Raw genomic sequence first — 25846 nt, 5'->3', positions numbered from 1 at the left:
CTTGCATACTTGCTACCCCCAAAACAGCACTGCTTATGAAATGCTATATATTAAAGGACCACTTAAGGAGAAAAATAAAATTCTCCAAAAGTACTTGGACTCCACTGGGTGAAATCTGAGACTATTTTGATTCAAAATGCAAAGATTTAAAAGTCAGACTTTTGGGGGCTAATTGCATATCATCTCCTTCCTCCATTTTTTTTAAGCTAGCCATGCTTGTATGGTTATATATTTATGTAGACTCTTGGTAAAACTAAAAACAGCCAAAAGAATGCATGGAAATGAACTTCATTTTCTACTTCTTGACAGTCCTCCCAAACTTAACTGGCTCCTTTCCCTATAGCCCTTCTCAACATAATTTTTTAGTTTTAAAAATGTTATTAGCAGCAACTTTTAAACAAAATGATCTTCATTTCATGGTCTAAAATACTTGAAACTAAATAATGAAAACAAGCTTCCTGTGTATAAAATCCTTGATTTGACCTTCCTCTCTCCCATCGGTTGTCCTGGTGTAGACCACACTCTGGCTGACAGCAGGAGTGAGAAAAGGCATCTTTTCCAAGCGTAGGTTATGAAGGGAGTTGAGGTGACTGAACATTTGTTAGCAGCGGCCTTGTGGATGGACTGAGCCTGGGAGGGAGAAGCCCAGTCTCACCTCTCTCTCCTGGGACCACTGCTGACCCTGGAAAGATCACTTAAGCTCACTCTGCACCAGCTGCCTCATTTGTGAAGCAAGACAGTGACTCATAGGAACTAAGTGATGGCTACAAACTGCAGGTTAGAAACAGGCTGAGCTAAGTGTTGGGTGTGATTATGATGCTGCTCAGAGATGTGGCCCCTTAGTCCACAGAAAGTAGCAATACCACATGATTTATGGGATGAAAGCAAAACATCTGGGGAGCTCTTTTGTTAATCATTTGATTTTATCTTTACAGAAGCCCAGAGTAGAAGTTAAGACACAATTAATTCACTTAATATGGTAAAAGATTACTAACACTTTCTAACCTGTGACTTTAAGAAGTCATTTAGGCTCTCCTACCTCAGGTTCTCCATCTAAAGGATAATACTGCCAGCTCAGCATGGTTGTGAAGATTAAAAGAGATGATGTCAAAAAAGTTAAAATTCAAGGCAAGCAGAACAAAAAACCAATGAGTATTGGGTTTCTTGAGTCATTAATGATTAAGGAAATCCAGTTCAAAACTACAATGAGGTCCCACACTGGTCAGAATGGGCATCATTTAGAAGTCTACAAATAATAAATGCTGAAGAGGGTATGGAAAAAAAGGCACCTCCTTATATTGTTGATGTGATTAAAAATCGGTGCAGTCACAGTATGGAATTGCAGAACAGTATGGAAATTCCAGAGAGAACAACAGTATGGAGATTACTCAAAAAAACTAGAAATAGAGTTGCCATATTATCCAGCAATCCCACTCCTGGGAATATCCCCAGACAAAACTATAATTCAAAAAGATACATGCATACCTGTGTTCATAGTAGCAGTACTAATAGCCAAGATGTGAAAGCAACCTAAATTCCTGCTGGCAGATGAATGGATAAAGAAGATACAGTATGTGTATATACATACACATACATCATCTTTATCTATTCATTCATTGAGGTTTGTGATACATACATATATAGACAAATACATCATTAGTGATGTTGAGTATCTTTTCACGTGGCTGTTGGCCATCTGTACGTCTTCTTTGAAGAAATGTCTGTTTAGTTCTTATGCCCATTTTCTATTGAGTTGTATGTTTTTTTTGTTTATGAGTTGTAAGAACGTTTCATATATTTTGGAAATCAATCTGTTGTCAGTCTCATTGTTTACAACTATTTTCTCCCACTCCATAGATTGTCTTTTCACTTTGTTTACGGTTTCCTTCACTCTGAAAAAGCTTTTAAGTTGCTTAGGTCCCACTTTTTTACTTTAGCTTTTGCTTCCATTACTCTAGGTTAAATTTCTCATCTTTAAAGCAAGTCTAACTTTGTGTACAGTCTTCCCAGTTGGCGCGAATGATAAAGAATCCACCTGCCAGTGTAGGAGCCTCAGGAGATGTGGGTTCAATCCTTGAGTCTGGAAAATTCCCCTGGAGAAGGAAATGGCAATCCACTCCAGTATTCTTGCCTGGAAAATTCCATAGACAGAAGAGCCTGGCAGATTACAGTCCATGGCGTCGCAAAGAGTCAGACATAACTGAAGCAACTTAATATGCCTGCAACTTTGTGTACATATTGGCAGGTATATTATCAAAGTTAAAGAGTACTGGAGAGTTAAGATTTCTGCTTTTTGATTAATTGAATAGTGAATTTTCTCTCCCCTTTTCCTCTCAGAAATCACCCTAAACAGCAAGGGTATTGGTAGATAAAAAAAATAAGGGCAATCCTTGATGAAATCAGGAGTCATTTGAAACTTCAAAAGATAAAAAGATCTCAACAGGCTGCCTTAGGCAACAGGATCCAATCAGCTGTGGCAAGACAGAATGAGGCTACCTAAGGGAAATAGATCTCAGCTGTCATGAGTGAGCAGTTCTCCAACTAACTGGTGAATTCTAAGATATTTTAATGAGGTATCATTAAAAAACCACTGTGTTTGTGTGAAGCACATACACTGTCAAGGACCTTAGAGAAGAGAAATTCTGAAATGCAAGCATCATTGTAACCACCCATCTCTGCAGACTAGAGAATATTCATTCTCCATTTCTCCCTAACTTGCTTATCCTCTCTGTCTCTCTCTCTCTTTTGGTTATAAGAAGTTTCTGTGCTAAATAGAGAGAATCCCCTCTAGCTGGAAGTGATGCCCTGCAAATATTAATATATGACGTAGGAAAAAAATCACTTAATCCAAAGGAGAGTAGAAGGAATAACAACAATAATAAAGTGGTATAGGATCTATAAAATATACAAATAATGTGCTCCCTGGATCAGCTCTCTGAGCTTAGATGAGCCCTTGACCCAATCACCTCATCCATGATGTAGGATTAAGGAAAAAAGACCATCATGAGAATAAAGTGAAATCATACATGTAAGAACTGTGTAAAATAAATTATAAAGAACTACACAAATAGTCGGACATGACTGACTGAACAAAAACAACACACAAATGTAGTTTGTGTATATTTCCTGGAGAAGGAAATGGCAACCCACTCCAGTATTCTTGCTTGGAGAACCCCATGAACAGTATGAAAAGGCAAAAAGTATGACACCAGAAGATGAGCCCCTCAGGTTGGAAGCTGTCCAATAAACTACTGGGGAAGAGGGGAAGACACTGTTAATAGCTCCAGAAAGAATGAAGCACTGGGCCAAAGTGGAAACGATGCTCAGTAGTGGATGCATCTGCCGGGGAAAGTGAAGTTTGATGCTATAAAGAACAATATTGCATAGGAACCTGGAATGTTAGGTCCATAACTCAAGGTAAATTCAAAGTGGTCAAACAGGAGATGGCAAGAGTGAACATCAACATTTTAGAAGTCAGTGAACTAAACTGGAAAGGAATGGGTGAATCAAATTCAGATGACCACTATATCTACAACTGTGGACAAGAATCCCTTAGAACAAATGGAGTAGCCCTCGTGGTCAACAAGAGCCCAAAATGTAATCTCAAAAATAACAGAATTATCTTGGTTCATTTCCAAAGCAAACCATTCAACATGTAATCCAAGTCTATGACCTAACCACTGATGCCAAAGAAGCTGAAGCTGACTGGTTCTATGAAGACCTACAAGACCTAGAACTAACATTGAAAAAAAAAAAAAAAAAGTATCCTTTTCATCATAGGGGATTGGAATGCAAAGATAGGAAGTCAAGAGATACCTGAAGTAATAGGCAAGTTTGGCCTTGGAGTACCAAATGAAGCAGGACAAAGGCTAACAAAGTTTTGCCAAGAGAACCTATTGGTCATAGCAAACACCATTTTCCAACAGATGACTGTGCACATGGACATCACCAGCTGTTCAAAATTGAAATCAGAATGATTATGTTCTTTGCAGCCAAAGATGGAGAAGTTCTATATAGTCAGCAAGACAAGAGCTGACTGTGACTCAGGTTATCAGCTGCTTCTATAAAATTCAGACTTAAATAGAAGGAAGTAGAGAAAATCACTAGGCAATTCAGCTATGACCTAAATCAAATCTCTTATAACTATACAGTGGAGGTGATGAATAGATTCAAAGGATAAGATCTGGTAGACAGAGTGTCGGAAGAACTATGAATGGAGGTTTTTAACTGTGTATGGGAGGCAGTGACCAAAACTATCCCAAAGAAAAAGAAATGCAAGAAGGCAAAGTGGTTGTCTGAGGAGGCTTCACAAATAGCCAAGGAAAGAAGAGAAGCAAAAGGCAAAGGAGAAAGATATACCCAACTGAATGCAGAGTTTCCACAGAATAACAAGGAGAGAAAAGAAGGTCTTCTTAAATGAACAATGCAAAGAAATGGAGGAAAAGAACAGAATGGGAAAGACTAGAAATCTCTTCAAGAAAATTGGTGATATCAACGGAACATTTCATGCCAGGATGGGCATGATAAAGGACAAAAAACTCAAGGACCTAACAGAAGCAGAAGAGATTGAGAAGAGGTGGCAAGGATACACAGAAGAACTCTACCAGAAAGGTCTTCACAATCCAGATAACCACAATGGTGTGGCCACTTGCCTAGAATTGGATATCCTGGAGTGTGAAGTTGGTGGGTTTTAGGAAGAATTACTATGATCAAAACCAGTGAAGGTGATAGAATTCCAGCTGAGCTATTTAAAATCTTAAAAGACACTGCTGCTAAAGTGCTGCACTCAGTAGGGAAAATTTGGAAAACAGCAGTTGCCACAGGGCGAGAAAATGTCAATTTTCATTCTAATCCCAAAGAAGAGAAGTACCAAACAATGTTCAAATTACTGCACAGTTGTGCTCATTTCCCATGATAGCAAGGTTATGCTCAAAATCCTTCAAGCTAGGCTTCTGCAGTACATGAACCAAGAACTCACAGACATACAAGATGGGTTTAGAAAAGGCAGAGGAACAAGAGATCAAATTGACAACATTTGTTGGATCATAGAGAAAGCAAGAGAGTTCCAGTAAAACATCTACTTCTGCTTCATTGACTACACTAAAGCCTTTGATGATGTGGATCACAACAAACTATAGAAAATTCTTTAAGAGATGGAAGTACCAGTCCACTTTACCTGCCTCCTGAGAAACCTGTATGCAGGTCCAGAAGCAACAGTTAGAACCAGACATGGAAAAATGGACTGGTTCAAAACTGGGAAAGGAGTACATCAAGACTGTATATTGTCACTCTGTTTATTTAACTTAAATGCAGAGTACACCATGTGAAATGCCAGGTTGGGTGAGTCACAAGTTGGAATCAAGAATGTCGGGAGAAATAACAACAATCTCAGATAGGCAGATGATACCATTCTAATGGCAGTAAGTGGAGAGAAGCTAAAAGAGCCTCTTGATGAGGGTGAAAAAGGAGAGTGAAAAGCTGGCTTGCCACTCAACATTAAAAACAGTAAGATAATCACATCCTGTCCCATCACTTCATTGCAAATAGACAGGGTAGACATGGAAGCAGTGACAAATTTTATTTTCTTGGGCTCCAAAATCACTGCAGACAATGACTACAGTCAAGAAATTAAAAGACACTTGCTCCTTGGAAGGAAAACTATGACAAATCTAGACAGCATATGGAAAAGCAGAGACATCACTTTGCCCACAAAAGTCCATATAGTCAAAGTGACAGCTTTTCCAATTGTCATGTATGGATGTGAGAGTTAGTCCATAAAGGCTGAGCCCTAAAGAATTAATGCTTTTGAATCATGGTGCTAGAGAAGACTTTAGAGAGCTCCTTGGCCTGCAAAGAGATTAAACCAGTCAGTCCTAAAGGAAATCAATCCTGAATATCCATTGGAAAGATTGATGTTGAGCTGAAGCTCCAATACTTTGGCCACCTGATTTGAAGAACCAACTCTTCGGAAAAGACTGCTGCTGGGAAAGATTGAATGCAAAAGAAGAGAGTAGCAGAGTATGAGATGGTTAGATAGCATCACCAACTCAATAGATTGAGCAAACTCCAGGAGATAGTAGAGAACAGAGGAGCCTGGCATGCTATAGTCCACGGGGTCACAAAGAGTAAGATATAACCTAGCAACTGAACAACAACAACACACAAATGTAGCTTACCAATAAATATTGTTAAATTAGTTGCAAGATTGTTACACCAGGGATCAACAAGCTTTCTAATTCTATGACCTATGCCTCTTTTTACATGAATATTACACTTGATTTGAAACACTTACTGAAAGAACAGATTTCTAATTCTGTGTCTGCTGCAAACTAGCATAATATTAATTATGTCTATAGAGCCACTATATATATGACTTTTGAGGGCAAAGTGATGTCTCTGCTTTTCCATATGCTGTCTAGGTTTGTCATATTTTTCCTTCCAAGGAGCAAGCATCTTTTAATTTCCTGGCTGACCACAGTGATTTTGGAGACCAAGAAAATAAAATCTGTCACTGCTTTCACTTTTACGCTTTCTATTTGCAATGAAGTGATGAGACAGGATGCCATGATCTTAGTGTTTTAATGATGAGTGGCAATGTATATGGTTATGTATATAAGGCCACCTTCCTCTCAAGGGATTTCCTCTTCTATTAAATAAGGGTGTTGAAGCTAACATCTTATGTTATCTGGACCCATCTAGAATTCAGTAATCTATTTCTCACTACTCAATGTTTGATTATATGTAATGAAAACACATTTTTAAATTGAGGATTTTGACACATAGTTGGGATATATCTCTCTGATGTGAAATGCCTAAGGTCAAATGAACAAAAGAGTTTGTGGGATTTCTGGCTGTTTTGTGACTAGGTTTACAGGGAATCACAAATGCTTGTCATGTCTTAGGAAGGAAGCTCTGAATAGGAGACACTATATTGGATGAAAGTGCTCTGTGATTTTCAGGCATAAAAAATATAGGGCTCCAAATGCAGTTTCCTTACATTGCATACAATGTAAGTACTTCTGAAAAGCTCAGAACACAATCTTTGTTGTCCCCAATCTAGGCTTGAACAAGCCAACTTTGTCAACTCTTCCAATAGCTCTGTGATCATGGACAATTTCCTACCTGCAATTGTAGAGGCATTTCACACACAGAAAGTAATAAAGCAAAGACTGAGCAAGCAGACAGTATCATCACAGGAGAGGAGATCTCTAGAGTGCTAAATAGAGGTTTTGGTAGAGCAAACAGAACAATGCTCTAACTGCGCGTAATACTAAACAACAAAGACTTATGGAGAAAATGGTATTAGTATCATGTAGGATTTTTCTTCACAAATTAGAAAACAGAGGTGACCTATACCTTTTCCCAGTAGATCTTTCTAGATCCCATGAACAATATTTCATGTTTCTCCCCTCCAACTCTCAAATTTCCTAGCTATTCCTTGATAGCACTTACATCCAAAATGTACTGATAGCCAAAACAATCTTGAGAAAGAAGAATGGAACTGCAGTAATCAACATTCCCGACTTCAGACTACAAAGCTAACGTCATCAGACAGCATAGTACTGGCACAAAAACAGAAATGCAGACCAGTGGAAAAGGATAGAAAGCCCAGAGATAAACCCACGCACCTGTGGGCATGTTATCTTTAATAAAGGATGCAAGAAAATACAATGGAGAAAAGATAATTTCTTCAATGAGTGGTGCTGGGAAAACTGGACATCTCCATATAAAAGAATGAAATTAGAACACCCCCAACACAATACATAAAAAGAAACTCAAAATGGATTAAAGACCTAAATGTAGGACCAGAAACTATAAAAACTCTTAGAGGAAAACATAGGCAGAACACTCTTTGACAAGATTCTCTATGACCTGCCTCTTAGAGTAATGGAAATAAAAGCCGAAGTAAACAAATGGCACCTACTTAAACGCTTTTGCACAGTGAAGGAAACTATAAGCAAGGTGAAAAGACAACCCTCAGAATGGGAGAAAATAATAGCAAATGAAACAACTAAGAAAGGATTATCCTCCAAAATATATAAGCAGCTCATTCAGCTCAATAACAAAAAAATAAATTACCCAATCAAAAATTGGGCAGAAAACCTAAACAGACACTTCTCCAAAGAAGATATACAAATGGCTAATAAACATATGAAGAGAAGCTTAACATCTCTAATTATTAGAGAAATGCAAATCAAAAGTACAATGAGGTATCACATCACACTGTTCAAAAAGGCCATCATCAAAAAATCTACAAACAAATGCTGGAGATTGTGTGAACCAAAGGGAACTCTCTCACACTCTTGGTGGGAATGTAAACTGATATGGCCACTATGGAGAACAGTATGGAGATTCCTCAAAAAACTACGAATAAACTACCATATGACCCAAAAATCCCACTACTGGGTATATACACTGAGGTACGGTTTTATCATTGAAAAAGACACATGTACCCCAATGTTCACTGCAGAACTATTTACAATAGCTAGGACATAAAAGCAACCTAGATGTCCATCAGTGGATGAATGGATACAGGGATTGTGGTACATACACACAATATTACTCAGCCATAAAAAGGGATGCATTTGACTCAGTTCTAATGAGGTGGATGAACCAAGAACATATTAAACAGAGTGAAATAAGTCAGAAAGAGAAAAACAAATATCATATATTAGTGTATATATATGGAATCTAGAAAGATGGTATTGATAAACCTATCTGCAGAGCAGCAATGGAGATGCAGACATAGCCAGTGGAAATGTGCAGTATGATGCAGGAAGCTCAGATCCGCTGCTCTGTGACAACTTAGCAGAATGGAATGTGGTGGGAGGTGGGAGGGAGACTCAAGAGAGAGGGGACATATGCATACCTATGGCTGGTCCATGTTGATATACAGCAGAAATCAACACAATATTGTAAAGCAATTATCATCAATTAAAAATAAATTTAAATTTGAAAAAATGTACTGAGCACCTATCAGAATGAGATGTAAAGGATCTGCAGAGTGTTCTATGCTCTGTAACAATCTAAAGCCAGAGGCCAACCACCTGGACTCTGCAATACAAAATCTCTCTCATGCACACATGACCGCACACATTCTGACCCCACCCCCAGCACTGCTGCAGATTCTCAGCAGATCTGCCTTCAACCTGCAAAGTATTATTAACACTCAGTCATGATGCTTCGGAGAAGGCAATGGCAACCCACTCCAGTACTCTTGCCTGGACAATCCCATTGACGGAGGAGCCTGATAGGCTGCAGTCCATGGGGTTGCTCAGAGTCAGACACGACTGAAGCGACTTAGCAGCAGCAGCAGCAGCAGCATGACGCTTAGTCTCCAGAGGCTTCTGATTGAAAAGGACACAGAGCGCTTGTTACCAGATGCCTGGTGGAGATCAGGTGAAGAGTGTGAACCCTGGAGACAAACTTTAATTACAACTTAATGCAGCAGCCTCACCTGTTTGGCTCTTTCAGTGAGAGCAGTGACCTCAGCCTCACCCAGTTGTTGCACCATCTTGTAAAATAGGCTATTACTGTTTTGCAGCAAATCATGTGGTGGACTATATTCTTTCATTGTCCCTGAATCCAAAACCTGTTAATCAGCAGAAAGAAAACCATTAGCAGCATGCAATGTATCCCAGCAACATACTGTAATTCAGACAATATTTTAGAAAGGGGCACGAGGAGAAGAATGGAGAGAATCTATTTAGGTGGTAGGCCTTGGGGTGTGTAAATGGTTTGATTACCTTGTTTTACCAGGCAAAGTCCTAATGAAACTGTGCAACCTCAGATTGGGACTTGAACCCACGGTCTTTTAATTAGAATCACTCACCTGGTGTCTGGATGTACTGAAGTTCAGATGCTTTATGTCTCCGCTCAGAAAAAATTCAGTGAGAGACAAAGTGATAGGTAAGAATTGGATTTATTTAGTGAGATAAAGATTCTATTGTATCTCTATTGTATACTTGATAAGAATGTGTTCCAATAAAGCACTTATTAGTCAAAAAGTTCACTCTCACTACTTACATTATACGGAAGCCTTAAGAATATGTCCTAGAACATTGGTCCAGATTTCTTCTGCAACTTACTGTAGCAAGAATCACAAAATCTTAGGAAAACTACCTTCTTACAGTGTTTTCATGACAGATTCTTCTATTTCAGCTAATTTTATTGAGTCCTCATTTTCAAAGAATTCACTGATTTAGCTATTACTATGTTTTGTTTCCCTGGAGAAGGAAATGACAACCCACTCCAGTATTCTTGGCTGGAAAATCCCATGGACAGAGGAGCCTGGCAGGCCACAGTCCTTGGGGTCACAAAGACTTGGACATGACTGAGCGACTGAACACACACATATAGATTCTATAGACAGACTCTACAGGCCATCTCAAAAGGCAAGAGTGGCTACAGCAGAAACATACTCAAGGGACAGAGTGTGGATCATCTCAGAAGGCGAGAGGCCCTGAAATACGGTGGGATTAGTTTTTAAGGTCTGGTTAATTTTATAAGCTAATGAGTGGGAGGATTATTCCAACTATTTTGGGAAACTGGCAGGGATATCCAGAAACTGGGCAACCACCCACCTTTTTTATCCTTTTATGGTCAGCCTTGTAACTGTCATAGCACCCGTGGGTGTGTCAGTTATTACTAGCATACTAATGTATTACAATGAGCATATAATGAGGTCAAGGTCTATGGAGTCGAATCTTCCACCATCTTGTATCTAGTTTGTTCTGATCAGTTTATGTCATATACTCAAAGGCTACCTCAGTCTTTTAAAGGTTGTGGCCTGTCCCCTTCCCTCTTATTCCACTAGGCTGAACTTTTATTGTTATATATTAGGAAAGGAAGAAAATGAAAGCTTTATACTATGATTAGGGGCACTCAGCAGTCTGTAGCATTTTATATTTGCCAAGGGCATTTAGGGTTGATATCATTAGTTAGTGTTTTTAGCTCAGACTCTGAGTTTTGAGGGCTATTTATACAGGCATTCGAAGTTTAGAGAATTCTTGATTCAAAAAATAAAACTCAATTTAGCTAAAAAGTAAGTTTATGTCATATAAACCAGATGGCAATGATAACACTGCAAATTAATTGTCAAGTTGGTTTGACAGAACCTGAGCAATATTTGGGGGAAAAGGTTTCTGAAATTTCCTGAGTCCTAGAGTATGTCAGCTGCTAAAAGAGAACCCAAATAATCATGATGGTGTGATCATTCACCTAGAGCCAGACATCCTGGAATGTGAAGTCAAATGGGCCTTAGGAAGCATCACTATGAACAAAGCTAGTGGAGGTAATGGAATTCCAGTTGAGCTATTTCAAATCCTAAAAGATGATGCTGTGAAAGTGCTGCACTCAATGTGCCAGCAGATTTGGAAAACTTAGCAGTGGTCACAGGACTGGAAAATGTCAGTTTTCATTCCAATCACAAAGAAGAGCAAAGCCAAAGAATGCTCAAACAACCCCACAATTGCACTCATCTCACACGCTAGCAAAGTAATGTTCAATTCTCCAAGCCAGGCTTCAACAGTAGGTAAACTGTGAAACTCTAGATGTTCAAGCTTAATTGAGAAAAAGCAGAGGGAACAGAGATCAAACTGCCAACATCTGCTGGATCATCAAAAAAGCAAGAGAGCTCCATAAAAACATCTACTTCTGCTTTATTGACTATGCCAAAGCCTTTGAGTGTGTGGATCACAACAAACTGTGGAAAATTCTTCAAGAGATGGGAATACCAGACAATCTGACCTGCCTCCTGAGAAATCTGTATGCAGATTTTCAAGCACTTTCAAGAAAATTAAATGTGCATTAATTTTTTTAAACACCATGGAGGTCAGGAAGCAACATGGAACTGGACATGACAATAGACTGGTTCCAAATCAGGAAAGGAGTACATCAAGGCTGTATATTGTCACTCTGCTTATTTAACTTATATGCAGTTTACATCACGAGAAAAGCTGGGATGGATGAAGCACAAGCTGGAATCAAGATTGCCAGGAGAAGTATCAATAACCTCAAATATGCAGATGACACCACCCTTATGGAAGAAAGTGAAGAAGAACTAAAGAGCCTCTTGATGAAAGCGAATGAGGAGAGTGACAAAGTTGGCTTAAAACTCAACATTCAGAAAACTAAGATCATGGCATCTGGTCCCATCTCTTCATGGTAAATAGATGGGGAAACAATGGAAGCTGTGTCAGACTTTATTTTTCTGGTCTCCAAAGTCACTGCAGATGGTGACTGCAGCCATGAAATTAAAAGACGCTTTCTCCTTGGAAGAAAAGTTTTGACCAACCTAGACAGCATATTTAAAAGCAGAGACATTACTTTGCAACAGAGGTCCATCTAGTCACAGATATGGTTTTTCCAGTAGTCATGTATGGATGTGAGAGTTGGACTATAAAGAAAGCTGAGCACCGAAGGATTGATGCTTTTGAACTGTGGTGTTGGAGGAGACACTTGAGAGTCCCTTGGACTGCAAGGAGATCCAACCAATCCAATCTAAAGGAAATAAGCCCTGAATATTCATTGGAAGGACTGATGCTGAAGCTGAAACTCCAATACTTAGGCCATCTGATACGAAGAACTAACTCATTTGAAAAGACCCTGATGCTGGGAAAGATTGAACATGGGATTAGAACAGGATGACAGAGGATGAGATGGTTGATCACGGACTCAATGGACAAGAGTTTGAGTAAACTCCAGGAGTTGGTGATGGACAGGGAGGCCTGCGTGCTGCAATCCATGGTGTTGCAAAGAGTTGGACATGACTGAGTGATTGAACTGAACTGAAAAGAGCACTGAATCTCTTGTCAGAGAGGTTAAGATGCTTCTTGAATTTGGCTGTGGTTGTAGCTTATTATTCTGAGAGTGAAAGGCTGGCAAAAAGAGCTGCTACTTAAGCAGCTTTAGCAGAGCTGCTTTGCATAGAAGAAATCTGTAGAAATCCAGTTTTCTCTTTGGATAAGACTAAAGATGCAAGAAAGAAATTGGGCTCCAAATTCCAGTGATCACAGCCTGGCAGAGCACACGGCGAAGCCCAGTCTGAATTGCTGAGGATCTGAATCTCTTTTGTAACAATTTATCTTTCCTTGCTTCTTTCTCTTTTTCCTACTGCCTACCTTTCAGCCACTTTATTGCTCATTAATATGCCCACTAACCATAAACTGAAAGGGAGAGGAAGGGGCTCTTAACTCTGCCTTTCTACCCATTGGTGGCTTTGCTTAATAGTTTCAGAGGGAAGGAAGAGTCTGAAACAATTGGCCTAAATGATGTACCTAGGAAAACAGTTTTGATGTTAAGTGGTTTCCTGGTGGCTTAGACAGTAAAGAAAATACCTGAAATACAGGAGACCCAGGTTCCATCCCTGGGTTGGGAAGATCCCCCAGAGAAGAGAATGGCTACACACTCTAGTATTCTTGCCTGGAGAAATCCCATGGACAGAGGAGCCTGGCGAGCTACAGTCCATGGGGTTGCAAAGAGTCAGGCTTTACTGAGTGACTAACACTACTACTACCACTACTAGAGTAAATGTATCTTAAGAAAATACACTGAAACTAAGAAGACACAGGTTGCTTTTCACATCTAGGTATTGTACTTAATCCATCCTATGTTATTTAGTGGGAAATGTTTATTAAGTCTCATAAAGGCCATTTTGCCACTAATCTTTTGTTAACTGCTAAGAGCAGCTTTCTCAAAAGAGCTCAAGAATAATTGAATCTGCCACATCCACCTAATTATTAAAATGTCCTATAATTTGGCATGCCAATTTAGATGCCCTAAATGTGCAATTTTACTTAAACATGGAACATATAACTACTCCTCTTGACATTGAAGAAGAAAAAACACAATCTTAAAACACAGGTCTCTCTCATGCCAAAGACTAAGTAAATAAGTACATGAAATTGGGGCAGGAGACAGATGGGCCCCAGGCTGCCCAGCTGGAGTTTGTCCTCTCTGGACAGACACTCCAAGAAGAAGACAATAGCAGGAGGGAGGAGAAGCTGAGCTCTGCCCAGATAAAAGATAAACAGACCACATTTTCTCATTCTCAAGGTCAAGGAGACCTTCCTACCTACACAAGTGCAGAAATGTTCCTTGGGCATCAAAAACAGAGGGGTCACCACCCCACTGTAGGTTTTGTCAACCTACCCATAAGCCTCTTCTCTAGGATCCATCTTGGCTAAGGGATGTATGCACACACATGGGAGGACCTTGAGATAAACCAAGTACAGACTCAGAGTCAGATAAAACAAGATGATTGTCCAAAGGAAACCCAGAAAAAATGCCCCATATAAGTGATTTTAACTATCACAAGTGTACCAGTCTTTTTCTGAGCCTGCCTATGTGACTATCTACATGTTATCATTTTCCCTCCTACAGAGCACTTTACTCGTTTCACTACTTGCCATCTGTTTGTGTAAATTCCTTTATACAAAGTCAGAAGTCCAGGGCCTTGTCACTGGCTACTGGCCCTCGGGGCCTAGTGCCTGGCATTCAGAGCTTTCTATGCCTCCACCTGACTTCAATCTCTGTCCAGGGACCCAAAATCCTTCTTCAAGATGCTTCAGGCTGAGGACACCTGAGACCAAAAGGTTCATTACTTCATACAATGAACAACTTTACATTCTGCAAAAGCAACAACTTTTATTTATTTTTTTTTTCCAATTATTTTTATTAGTTGGAGGCCAGCCACTCCGCAACATTGCAGTGGGCTTTGTCATACACTGACACGAATCAGCCATGGAGTTACATGTGTTCCCCATCCCGATCCCCCCTCCCACCTCCCCCCCCCCACCCGATTCCTCTGGGTCCTCCCAGTGCACCTGGCCCGAGCACCTGTCTCATGAATCCCACCTGGGCCGGTGATCCGCTTCACCATAGATAATATACATGCTGTTCTCTCGAAACATCCCACCCTCACCTTCTCCCACAGAGTCCAAAAGTCTGTTCTGTACTTCTGTGTCTCTTTTTCTGTTTTGCATATAGGGTTATCATTACCATCTTTCTAAATTCCATATATATGTGTTAGTATGCTGTACTGATCTTTATCTTTCTGGCTTACTTCACTCTGTATAATGGGCTCCAGTTTCATCCATCTCATTAGGACTGGTTCAAATGAATTCTTTTTAATGGCTGAGTAATATTCCATGGTGTATATGTACCACAGCTTCCTTACCATTCGTCTGCTGATGGGCATCTAGTTGCTTCCATGTCCTGGCTATTATAAATAGTGCTGCGATGAACATTGCGGTGCACGTGTCTCTTTCAGATCTGGTTTCCTCAGTGTGTATGCCCAAGAGTGGTATTGCTGGGTCATATGGCAGTTCTATTTCCAGTTTTTTAAGAAATCTCCACACTGTTTTCCATAGTGGCTGTACTAGTTTGCATTCCCACCAACAGTGTAAGAGGTTTCCCTTTTCTCCACACCCTCTCCAGCATTTATTGCTTGTAGACTTTTGGATAGCAGCCATCCTGACTGGTGTGTAATGGTACCTCATTGTGGTTTTGATTTGCATTTCTCTGATAATGAGTGATGTTGAGCATCTTTTCATGTGTTTGTTAGCCATCTGAATGTCTTCTTTGGAGAAATGTCTGTTTAGTTCTTTGGCCCATTTTTTGATTGGGTCATTTATTTTTCTGGAATTGAGCTTCAGGAGCTGCTTGTATATTTTTGAGATTAATCCTTTGTCTGTTTCTTCATTTGCTATTATTTTCTCCCAATCTGAGGGCTGTCTTTTCACCTTACTTATAGTTTCCTTTGTAGTGCAAAAGCTTTTAAGTTTCATTAGGTCCCATTTGTTTAGTTTTGCTTTTATTTCCAACATTCTGGGAGGTGGGTCATAGAGGATCCTGCTGTGATTCATGTCGGAGAGTGTTTTGCCTATGTTCTCCTCTAGGAGTTTTATAGTTTCTGGCCTGACATTTAGATCTTTAATCCATTTTGAGTTTATTTTTGTGTATGGTGTTAGAAAGTGTTCTAGTTTCATTCTTTTACAAGTGGTTGACCAGTTTTCCCAGCACCACTTGTTGAAGAGGTTGTCTTTTTTCCATTGTATATCCTTGCCTCCTTTGTCAAAGATAAGGTGTCCATAGGTTCGTGGATTTATCTCTGGGCAGCAACAACTTTTAAAAATCACCACTTCAGAGTTGGTACAGATAAGTTCTCTGACTATAAAGGCTTTATATATTTTAATGAAAATATTAGTAATATTTGTCCTTATCCAACTTTCTATTTATTCAAATTTGAATAAATAGTAAATCTTCCAATTTCTCTCACATTGTCTAAAACACACAAATGCCACTGAGATGAGTAGTTCTTAGATTTGGCTAATATCTAAAATACTCAAAGCCAGAAAAAATTTTAATGCTCTCAAAAAACAATAGGATTAATAATATAAATAGTAGAAAGATCATTTTAGTCAAAATACTTTGAGCCTTTTAAGTATTAGTGCCTACTAAAAATTGGCACTTGCCTTCTTCTTCTATAGGAACTAGGTCACAAACCCACTTTAGTCACTGACCTTCAACACATCCTCAAAGAAATACAGGGTGGAGACTCGGAATGAGACACTCTGTGCCCTGGGAAAAATTGGCAGAATAGGCCTTCAGATACTTAGGTACTTTTAGGAGAAGATTTTTGTGACCCCAATTCTTGCATCTTCTCATATCTAGCCCAATTCTTGCATCTCCTCATATCTAGAAAAGCACTAAAATCATTAACAGCAATATCCACTCTTCATGATTAGCAACAAGCCTCTGCCAAAGGGTGTACTTGACTGCACATACCCTCCTTCACAATGACATATAACAATGACCTTTCCTTCTACTCTTTGAAGCAGTTTCTCAGAGCGATCTGGAATGCTGTCTCCCGGGCCATAGTTCTCATTTTGCCCCATATGAAACAACTCACAATTCTCACATTGTGCGTTTTTTTGTTGTTGTCATTACTAACTCACTATATGTTATAAGGGGACTTCTCAGTTTTAGGTGGGGGAATGCCAGAAGTATGATAGTTTGTTGCAGTGCTTGATAATTTATAAGAGCCTAAAATTTAACTTTTTTAACACTTTAAAAATGTGTTGAAATACAATATACTTCATCGATACTCTTTTGATAGGCATTAAAATAAAATACAGTACCTTAAAGTGAACTGCATTATTAATACAGCTTCAAGTGGACAGAGTCACAAGGTTTCAGAGATGGGATGCCCTTGCATATAAATAGAGTAACAAAGGCTACGGTGACCATCAGATCCATGAAATCATCCCATAACTAAAACAGCAGTCTTTGAATATGAAATGGAAAATAAAAATAGCTGTGAGTTGAGTATTTACTGTTTCATATGCTTTATAATCACCATTGTTAATTCTCAAGAATGTCTCTCGAGAGTAGACAAACAAGGTTCATGATTTCCATCAATCCACTCTTCCATTTATTTCTTCTTTTTTTCCTTCCATATTCCCTATCCATTCATCCATCCTGTAAGCACTGAATATCTATCACCAAAGCACTGTTCTAGGAATGGGAGATTCAAATATGAGCAAGACATTTTATCAAGAAGTTCATGACCAGACACAGATGAAGACTGATATGCAGTTAAATACCTTGGCCAAGGCAGTAGAATCAGTAGATGGCAGAGCTGGGATTTGAATCTAGGACTGAACTTTCATTGCTTCCTCTGCATGTGAGTTACAAGTAAAAGACACTGTTAAATAACTTAGCATAAGAAGTAAAATAAGAGACATGAGAAGCTTAATATTCAATATTCTAAAATATATTCCCATATGGATAATACCTCATATTAACTTTGTTTATAATTTAAGAAAATATGCATGTAAACATAAACATTTCTCCTGTCTACTTTTCAACTGTAATTTTATTATACTCAGGCACAAATTGTTTACTGTGTGCCAGGTATATATTCACAGAAAAAGAAAATGAGTTTTATTTAACTTTCATGTTCAATAAATATGAAATGGCACACAGGCAAAACATATTTGAGGAAAATGAGCCAATTTTCATTAGTTTCTAAATTTATTCAGCAAACATTTACTGCATATTTAACTGCATTGAGAGCACTATGCTAGATGCTCTAGAAGAGGAAAACACATATGTCAGGGAGCCTATACTGAAAGGAGAGGGAAAAGAAAATCCTTAAGTGTCTATAATGCAAGAAAAAAAATGCATGACAAGGAGAAGTTGAGTAACAGAAGAGATGACTTCTGGCCAGAGGTTTGGAGGATAAGCTTCAAGGAGGACAGAGGGCAGAGAGCTGGGCCTTGAAGAATGGATAGCCTTGAACACACAGAAATGGAGGTGGGTTGGCAGACAGCGGTCATTCCAGACACAGGCAACCAAATGGACCAAGAGGGTTGGTTGCTAGCCTGGGATCTCCTCAAGAGCAGGTTTATATGGTTTTCCATGTTCACTTTGCATCTCAGGGCTCTGACATTGTACATGACAGGAGTCAGGCACACAGTGCATGCTGATTAAAAATTAAAAACAAAGGAAACTAAATTCAGGGTATGACCGGGTGACTGCCCAATGGTGTAATTTGGCAAGAGTTTAGGATAAGATCAAGGAGGGAACAGATATAGCTGGCAAGGGAAGCAGCTGAGGCAGTGGGATACAGGGATGACAGGATTATGGATGTGGACTTGGAGGACTGCATGCCTGATGGTTGTGGGCAAGAGGGAGAGTGAAAGGGAAAATGAAAGACAAACAAGCCAGTGTTGAAGATAAAGGCTTGAAACTTATTGTCAAATGTTGGAAAAGAAAAAAAAGAAAAGGGGCAGTCATAGAGGAGGGGGCACTGACAGGAACAGAGTGCAGTGTGGTCAAGGCTCATGTCAGGAGCTACAAGAGTTACACTGGAACATAGACTGAAAAAAAGCCAGGAATAGAATTTTACCAACTTAGCCTCTATGCTTACCAGTTTTGCCAAAGATTCTAGGTATTTCAGAACACATAAACACAAAGCAACTCTAAATTTTATGTACAGAAAAATAGGTACAATTTTGAATTTTTTTAACATTTTATATCTATAAGAAAATGTTCCTATAATCTCTCACTCTTTCCCCATTCTTCCTGTAACCCAAGTTGAACTAAAATGAACCACACCTATAAGTTAGTGTGATAACAATGCCTTGATCCCAGAAACTCTCCAGGAATGCCAATCTCAAATCATTTGCCACTCTCCACTGGTTACAGAAAAATGCATTGAGGTAAGTCAGTCAGTTACCTGAGCTCAATGAAGATGTATTTATTCCCCGGAGCCAGCACACGAGATCCCACCCATGACAAGGTCATGAGGAGAAGCCCTGACAAGCAAGGCAGATCAAGACTTCAGGGATTTTGAAAAGCTGCCCCAGTGCTCACCTTAAAGATGATATCTGTCTTTCTGATGCTTGCTATATTAGACTACTCCCTAATTTCTGTGACACAGGTAGAAGGCCTTCACCGATCTCTTTCCAAACAGAATCAACTTAGAACTTTAATTAATATGTCCCCCAGATGGTGGTATCCTGTAAGATTATCCAGGATGGAAGGAGTCTTTCAATCTAGACCCCTTTACTGGTATTCTAGTCTGCTTGGCAAATATGTACTAGTGCACATGACTGCTCACAACACTTTAATCATGAACAGCATAAAGAACCTGATCACACAAAAGGCCCTAATAGGCACAGAGCCCTTCAGGGGGTGAGGAAGCCCTACTAGAGAACACAAAAATATTATTCTAAAAGTGGTTATTGGATCAACGTTTGCTTGCTGTGTTTTTGCTCTTAATGTGCTGAGGTTGTGCAGTCGAAACTATTGTTAACATAGTTAAAGATTTAGAAAAATAAGAGTTTAGCTCTAGTGTGGAAACAATAAGATGATTGCTAATTTTAACCAGGAGTGCTGAACAGGGGCTACCTCACTGGAGTCCCAGAGGCTTTGTGTGATAAACCTTTTAAATAAATTTAGCTAACTTCTGCAAAAAGACTGACCTTTGTGTTAACAGGATTGTATTTGTACTATGTTGCAACCTGCTGTACCATGAGACTGCAACTTTTCCGTTTCCTGTTAAGCTCAAGGCAACAGAGAACAATAAAGAATAGATTACGGAAAACAGCTTTGCATTCACCTAGGTCATAAAATGTCAATAGGCCCCAAGGCCAGAAGAAAATGTACACAAATCTACTATGGAAAAAGACTCTCATAAACAAAGAAGTATGCAGAAAACATCCTGGTTTTGTAAAGGGCAAACTGACGTAATGTTAAACTAACTCTGTATGCTTATCTTTCACCTCCCCTTAGAAATGTACTAACTTAGGGTATAAAGGCTACGGTGAAAAATAAAGTGCAGCCAGACCCTGCTGCAACCCCAGTCTGGTCTCTCTCTCTCTCTCTCTCTCTCTCTCTCTCTCTCTCTCTCTCTCTCTCTCTCTCTCTCTCTCTCTCTCTTGCTCGCTCGCAGATGCCGTTCATCCTGAGGGTATGAACTAAGGCTGGACTCCGGCAGTTTATGAGGCCTGTGTATCATCTGCAGATTTTCCAGGTAGCTCTCTTAGACATAAAAATTACATGGACCTATTGCATTTTCTTTTTTTTTAATTTTTACTTTATATGGGAGTATATTTACTTTTAATTTTTTTATTACATTGGAATATAGTTGATTAATAATGTTGTGGTAGTTTCAGGTTTACAGCAAAGTGAATCAGTGATATATATATACATGTTTCCATTCTTTTTCAAAACTTTTTCCCATTCAAGTCATCATAGAACATTGAACAGAGTTTCCTATGCTATACAGTAGGTCCTTGTTGGCCATCTATTTTAAATAGAGCAGTATGTGCATGTCAGTCCCAAACTCTCAATCTATCCCTCCCTGCACAATTCCCCTGGGTAACCATAAATTTGGTCTCTGGTCTCTATGTTAGTGAGTCTGTTTCTGTTTTGTAAATAAGTTCATTTGTATCACTTTATTTTTTTAAGATTCTGCATGTAAGTGATATTATATGATATTTGTTTATCTCTGTCTGACTTACTTCATTTAATATGATCATTTCCTGGTCCATCCATGTTGCTACAAATGGCATTATTTCATTCTTTTTTATATCTAAGTAATAGTCCATTGTGGGCTTCTCTGGTGGCTCAGACGGTAAAGAATCTAGCTGCAATTCGGGAGGCTAGCGTTTGATCCCTGGGCTGGGAAAATCCCCTGAAGGAGGGCATGGCAACCCACTCCAGTATTCTTGCTGGCAGAATCCCCATGGACAGAGGAGACTGGCAGGCTACAGTCCATGAGGTCACAAAGAGTGACCAAGCACAGCACAGCACAATATTCCATTATATATATATGTATAACATCTTGTTTATCAATTCACCTGTCAATTGACATTTGGGTTGCTTCCATGTCTTGACTATTGTAAACAGTGTTTCAATGATCACTGGGGTGCAGGTATCCATGTTTTTCTCTGGGTATATTCCTGGGAGTGGACTTGTTGGATCATACAGGGGCTGTTTTTAGCTTCGTATGGAACCTTCATAGTTTTTATTCATTTGTTTGTTTGTTGCTGTGCTGGGTCTTAGTTGTGGCATGAGAGATCTTTGTTGTGGTATGAGGCATCTTCATTGTGGTATGAGGGATCTTTGTTGTGGTATGAGGGATCTTCGTTGTGATGCACAAACTCAGTAGTTGTGGCATGTGGGCTTAGTCACCTGTAGCATGTGGGATTTTAGTTCCCCCATTAGGGATTGAACCCAAGTCCTCTACATTGGAAGGCAGGTTCTTTACTACTGGACCACCAGGAAAATCCCTCCCATTTTTCAATAGTGTCTGCACAAATTAACATTCTACCCACAATGTAGGAGGGCTCCCTTTACTCTACACCCTCTCTAGCATTTATTTGTAGATTTTTTGATGATGATCATTCTGACTGGTACGAGATCTCACTGTAGTTGTGATTTGCATGTCTCAACTAGGCAGTGTCCACCAGAGTGGAAAAGGTCAGTTTTCATTCCAATTTCGAAGAAGGGCAATGCCAAAGAATGCTCAAACTACCACACAATTGCACTCATTTAACATCCCAGCAAGGTCATGCCCAAAATCCTCCAAGCTAGGCTTCAACAGAACATGAACCAAGAAATTCCAGATGTATAAGCTGGATTTAGAAAAGGCAGAGGAGTCAGAGATCAAATTGCTAATATCCACTGGATCATAGAAAAAGCAAGAGAATTCCAGAAAAAACATCTACTTCTGCTTCATTGACTACACTAAAGCTTTTGACTGTGTGGATCACAACATACTGTGGAAGATTTTTAAAGAAATGAGAATATCTTACCTGCCTCCTGAGAAACCTGTATGCAGGTCAAGAAGCAACAGTCAGAACTGGACAAGGAACAACAAACTGGTTCCAAATTGGGAAAGGAGCATCACAAGGTTATATATTATCACCCAGCTTATTTAACCAATAGGCAGACCACATCATGTGAAACGCTGGGCTGGATGAAGCTCAAGCTAGAATCAAGATTGTTGGGGAAAATATCAATAATCTCAGATATGCAGATGATACCACCCTAATTGCAGAAAGCAAAGCGGAACCAAAGAACCGCTTGATGAAATTAAAAGAAGAAAGTGAAAAAACTGGCTTAAAACTCAACATTCAAAAAACTAAGATCTGCAAAAGTGAGAGTTTCACTTCTTCTTTTCCTATCTGGATTCCTTTTATTTCTTTTATTGCTTAAAACTCAACATTCAAAAAACTAAGATCTGCAAACAGTGAGAGTTTCACTTCTTCTTTGCCTATCTGGATTCCTTTTATTTCTTTTTCTGTTCTGATTGCTGTGGCCAACACTTCCAGAACTATGTTGAATAGTAGTGGTGAGAGTGGGCACCCTTGTTCCTGACTTTAAGGGAAATGCTTTTGATTTTCCACCATGTTTGCTGTGGGATTGTCATATATAGCTTTTATTATGTTGAGGTATGTTCCTTCTATTCCTGCTTTCTGGAGAGTTTTAATCATAAATGGATGTTGAATTTTGTCAAAGGCTTTTCTGCATCTATTGAGATAATCATATGATTTTTATCTTCCAATTTGTTAATGTGGTGTATTACATTGATTGATTTGTGGATATTAAAGAATCCTTGCATTCCTGGGATAAAGCCCACTTGTTCATGATGTATGATCTTTTTAATATGTTGTTGGATTCTGTTTGCTAGAATTTTGTTAAGGATTTTTGCATCTATATTCATCAGTGATATTGGCCTATCATTTTCTTTTTTTGTGGCATCTTTGACTGGTTTTGGTATTAGAGTGATGGTGGCCTCATAGAATGAGTTTGGAAGTTTACCTTCTTCTGCAATTTTCTGGAAGAGTTTGAGTAAAATAGGTGTTAGCTCTTTAAATTTTTGGTGGAATTCAGCTGTGAAGCCATCTGGTCCTGGGCTTTTGTTTGCTGGAAGATTTCTGATTACAGTTTCGATCTTCGGGCTTGTGATGGGTCTGTTAAGATTTTCTGTTTATTCCTGGTTCAGTTTGGAAAGTTATACTTTTCTAAGAATTTGTCCATTTCTTCCAAGTTGTCCATTTTATTGGCATAGAGCTGCTGGTAGTAGTCTCTTATGAGCCTTTGTATTTCAGAGTTGTCTGTTGCAATCTCTCCATTTTCATTTCTAATTTTGTTGATTTGGTTCTTCTCCCTTTGTTTCTTGATGAGTCTGGCTAACAGTTTGTCAATTATATTTACCTTTTCAAAAAACCAGCTTTTAGCTTTGTTGATATTTGCTATCGTCTCTTTAGTTTCTTTTGCATTTATTTCTGCCCTAATTTTTAAGATTTCTTTCCTTCTACTAACCTGGGTTTCTGCATTTCTTCCTTCTCTAGTTGCTTTAGGTGTAGAGTTAGGTTATTTATTTGGCTTTTTTCTTGTTTCTTGAGGTAAGCCTGTAGTGCTATGAACCTTCCCCTTAGCACTGCTTTTACAGTGTCCCATAGGTTTTGGGTTGTTGTGTTTTCATTTTCATTCATTTCTATGCATATTTTGATTCCTTTTTTGATTTTTTCTATGATTTGTTGGTTATTCAGAAGCGTGTTATTTAGCCTCCATATGTTTGAGTTTTTGATAGTTTTTTTTCCTGTAATAGAGATCTAATCTTACTGCATTGTGGTCAGAAAAGATGATTGGAATGATTTCAATTTTTTTGAATTTACCAAGGCTAGATTTATGGCCCAGGATGTGATCTATTCTGGAGAACGTTCTGTGTGCACTTGAGAAAAAGGTGAAATTGATTGTTTTAGGGTGAAATGTACTATAGATATCAATTAGGTCTAGCTGGACCATTGTGTCATTTAAAGTTTGTGTTTCCTCGTTAATTTTCTGTTTGGTTGATCTATCGATAGGTGTCAGTGGGGTATTAAATTCTCCCACTATTATTGTGTTATTGTTAATTTCCCCTTTCATTTCTGTTAGCATTTGCCTTACATATTGCGGTGATCCTATGTTGGGTGCATATATATTTATAATTGTTATATCTTCTTCTTGGATTGATCCTTTGATCATTATGTAGTGTCCTTCTTTGTCTCTTTTCACAGCCTTTATTTGAAAGTCTATTTTATCTGATATGAGTATTGCAACTCCTGCTTTCTTTTGGTCTCCGTTTGTGTGAAATATTTTTTTCCAGCCCTTCACTTTCAGTCTGTATGTGTCTCTTGTTTTGAGGTGGATCTGTTGTAGACAGTATATATAGGGGTCTTGCTTTTGTATCCATTCAGCCAGTCTTTGTCTTTACATAGAAAACCCTATAGACTCTACCAGAAAATTACTAGAGCTAATCAATGAATACAGTAATTATGCAGGATATAAAATTAACACACAGAAATCCCTATATTCCTATACACTAACAATGAGAAAACAGAACGAGAAATGAAGGAAACAATACCATTCACCATTGCAACAAAAAGAATAAAATACTTAGGAGTATATCTACCTAAAGAAACGAAAGACCTATATATAGAAAACTATAAAATACTGATGAAAGAAATCAAAGAGGACACAAACAGATGGAGAAATATACCGTGCTTATGGATTGGAAGAATCAATATTGTCAAAATGACTATACTACACAAAGCAATCTATAGATTCAATGCAATCCCTATCAAGCTACCAACGGTATTTTTCATAGAACTAGAACAAATAATTTCACAATTTGTATGGAAATACAAAAAAACCTCGAATAGCCAAAGCAATCTTGAGAAAGAAGAATGGAACTGGAGGAATCAACCAGCCTGACTTCAGGCTCTACTACAAAGCCACAGTCATCAAAACAGTATGGTACTGGCACTAAGACAGAAATATAGATGAATGGAACGAATAGAAAGCCCAGAGATAAATCCACATACCTATGGACACCTTATGTTCAACAAAGGAGTCAAGGGTATACAGTGGAAAAAAGGCAACCTCTTTAACAAGTGGTGCTGGGAAAACTGGTCAACCACTTGTAAAAGAATAAAACTAGAACACTTTCCAACAGCATACAGAAAAATAAACTCAAAATGGATTAAAGATCTAAATGTAAGACCAGAAACTATAAAGTTCCTAGAGGACAACATAGACAAAACACTCTCCAACATAAATCATAGCAGGATCCTCTATGACCTACCTCCCAGAATATTGGAAATAAAAGCAAAAATAAACACATGGGACCTAATTAAATTTAAAAGCTTTTGCACAACAAAGGAAACTATAAGCAAGGTGAAAAGACAGCCTTCAGAATGGGAGAAAATAATAGCAAATGAAGAAACAAAGGATTAATCTCAAAAATATACAAGCAACTCCTGAAGCTCAATTCCAGAAAAATAAA

The 25846-nt window shown here is 38.7% G+C and overlaps 1 protein-coding gene and 1 long non-coding RNA gene across 2 annotated transcripts in view; one reads left to right on the top strand and one right to left on the bottom strand.

Annotated features, from left to right (window-relative positions):
* LOC122447477 (ATP-binding cassette sub-family C member 4-like) overlaps positions 1-25846 on the bottom strand; it is a 1659665-nt gene that overhangs the window by 1459920 nt on the left and 173899 nt on the right. The window lies entirely within an intron of this gene.
* The window catches only part of LOC122447487, a 17549-nt gene continuing 12128 nt past the window's right edge, over positions 20426-25846 (top strand). Inside the window, exon 1 of the long non-coding RNA XR_006271254.1 lies at positions 20426-20542. This is a non-coding gene — a long non-coding RNA (uncharacterized LOC122447487). The remainder of the gene's footprint in view (positions 20543-25846) is intronic.

Source organism: Cervus canadensis, chromosome 9, assembly GCF_019320065.1.
Source record: "Cervus canadensis isolate Bull #8, Minnesota chromosome 9, ASM1932006v1, whole genome shotgun sequence".
In the NCBI taxonomy this organism is placed as follows: domain Eukaryota; kingdom Metazoa; phylum Chordata; class Mammalia; order Artiodactyla; family Cervidae; genus Cervus; species Cervus canadensis.
Note: the sequence above shows the minus strand (reverse complement) of the source record. Positions and strands in the feature narration are given on the sequence as shown.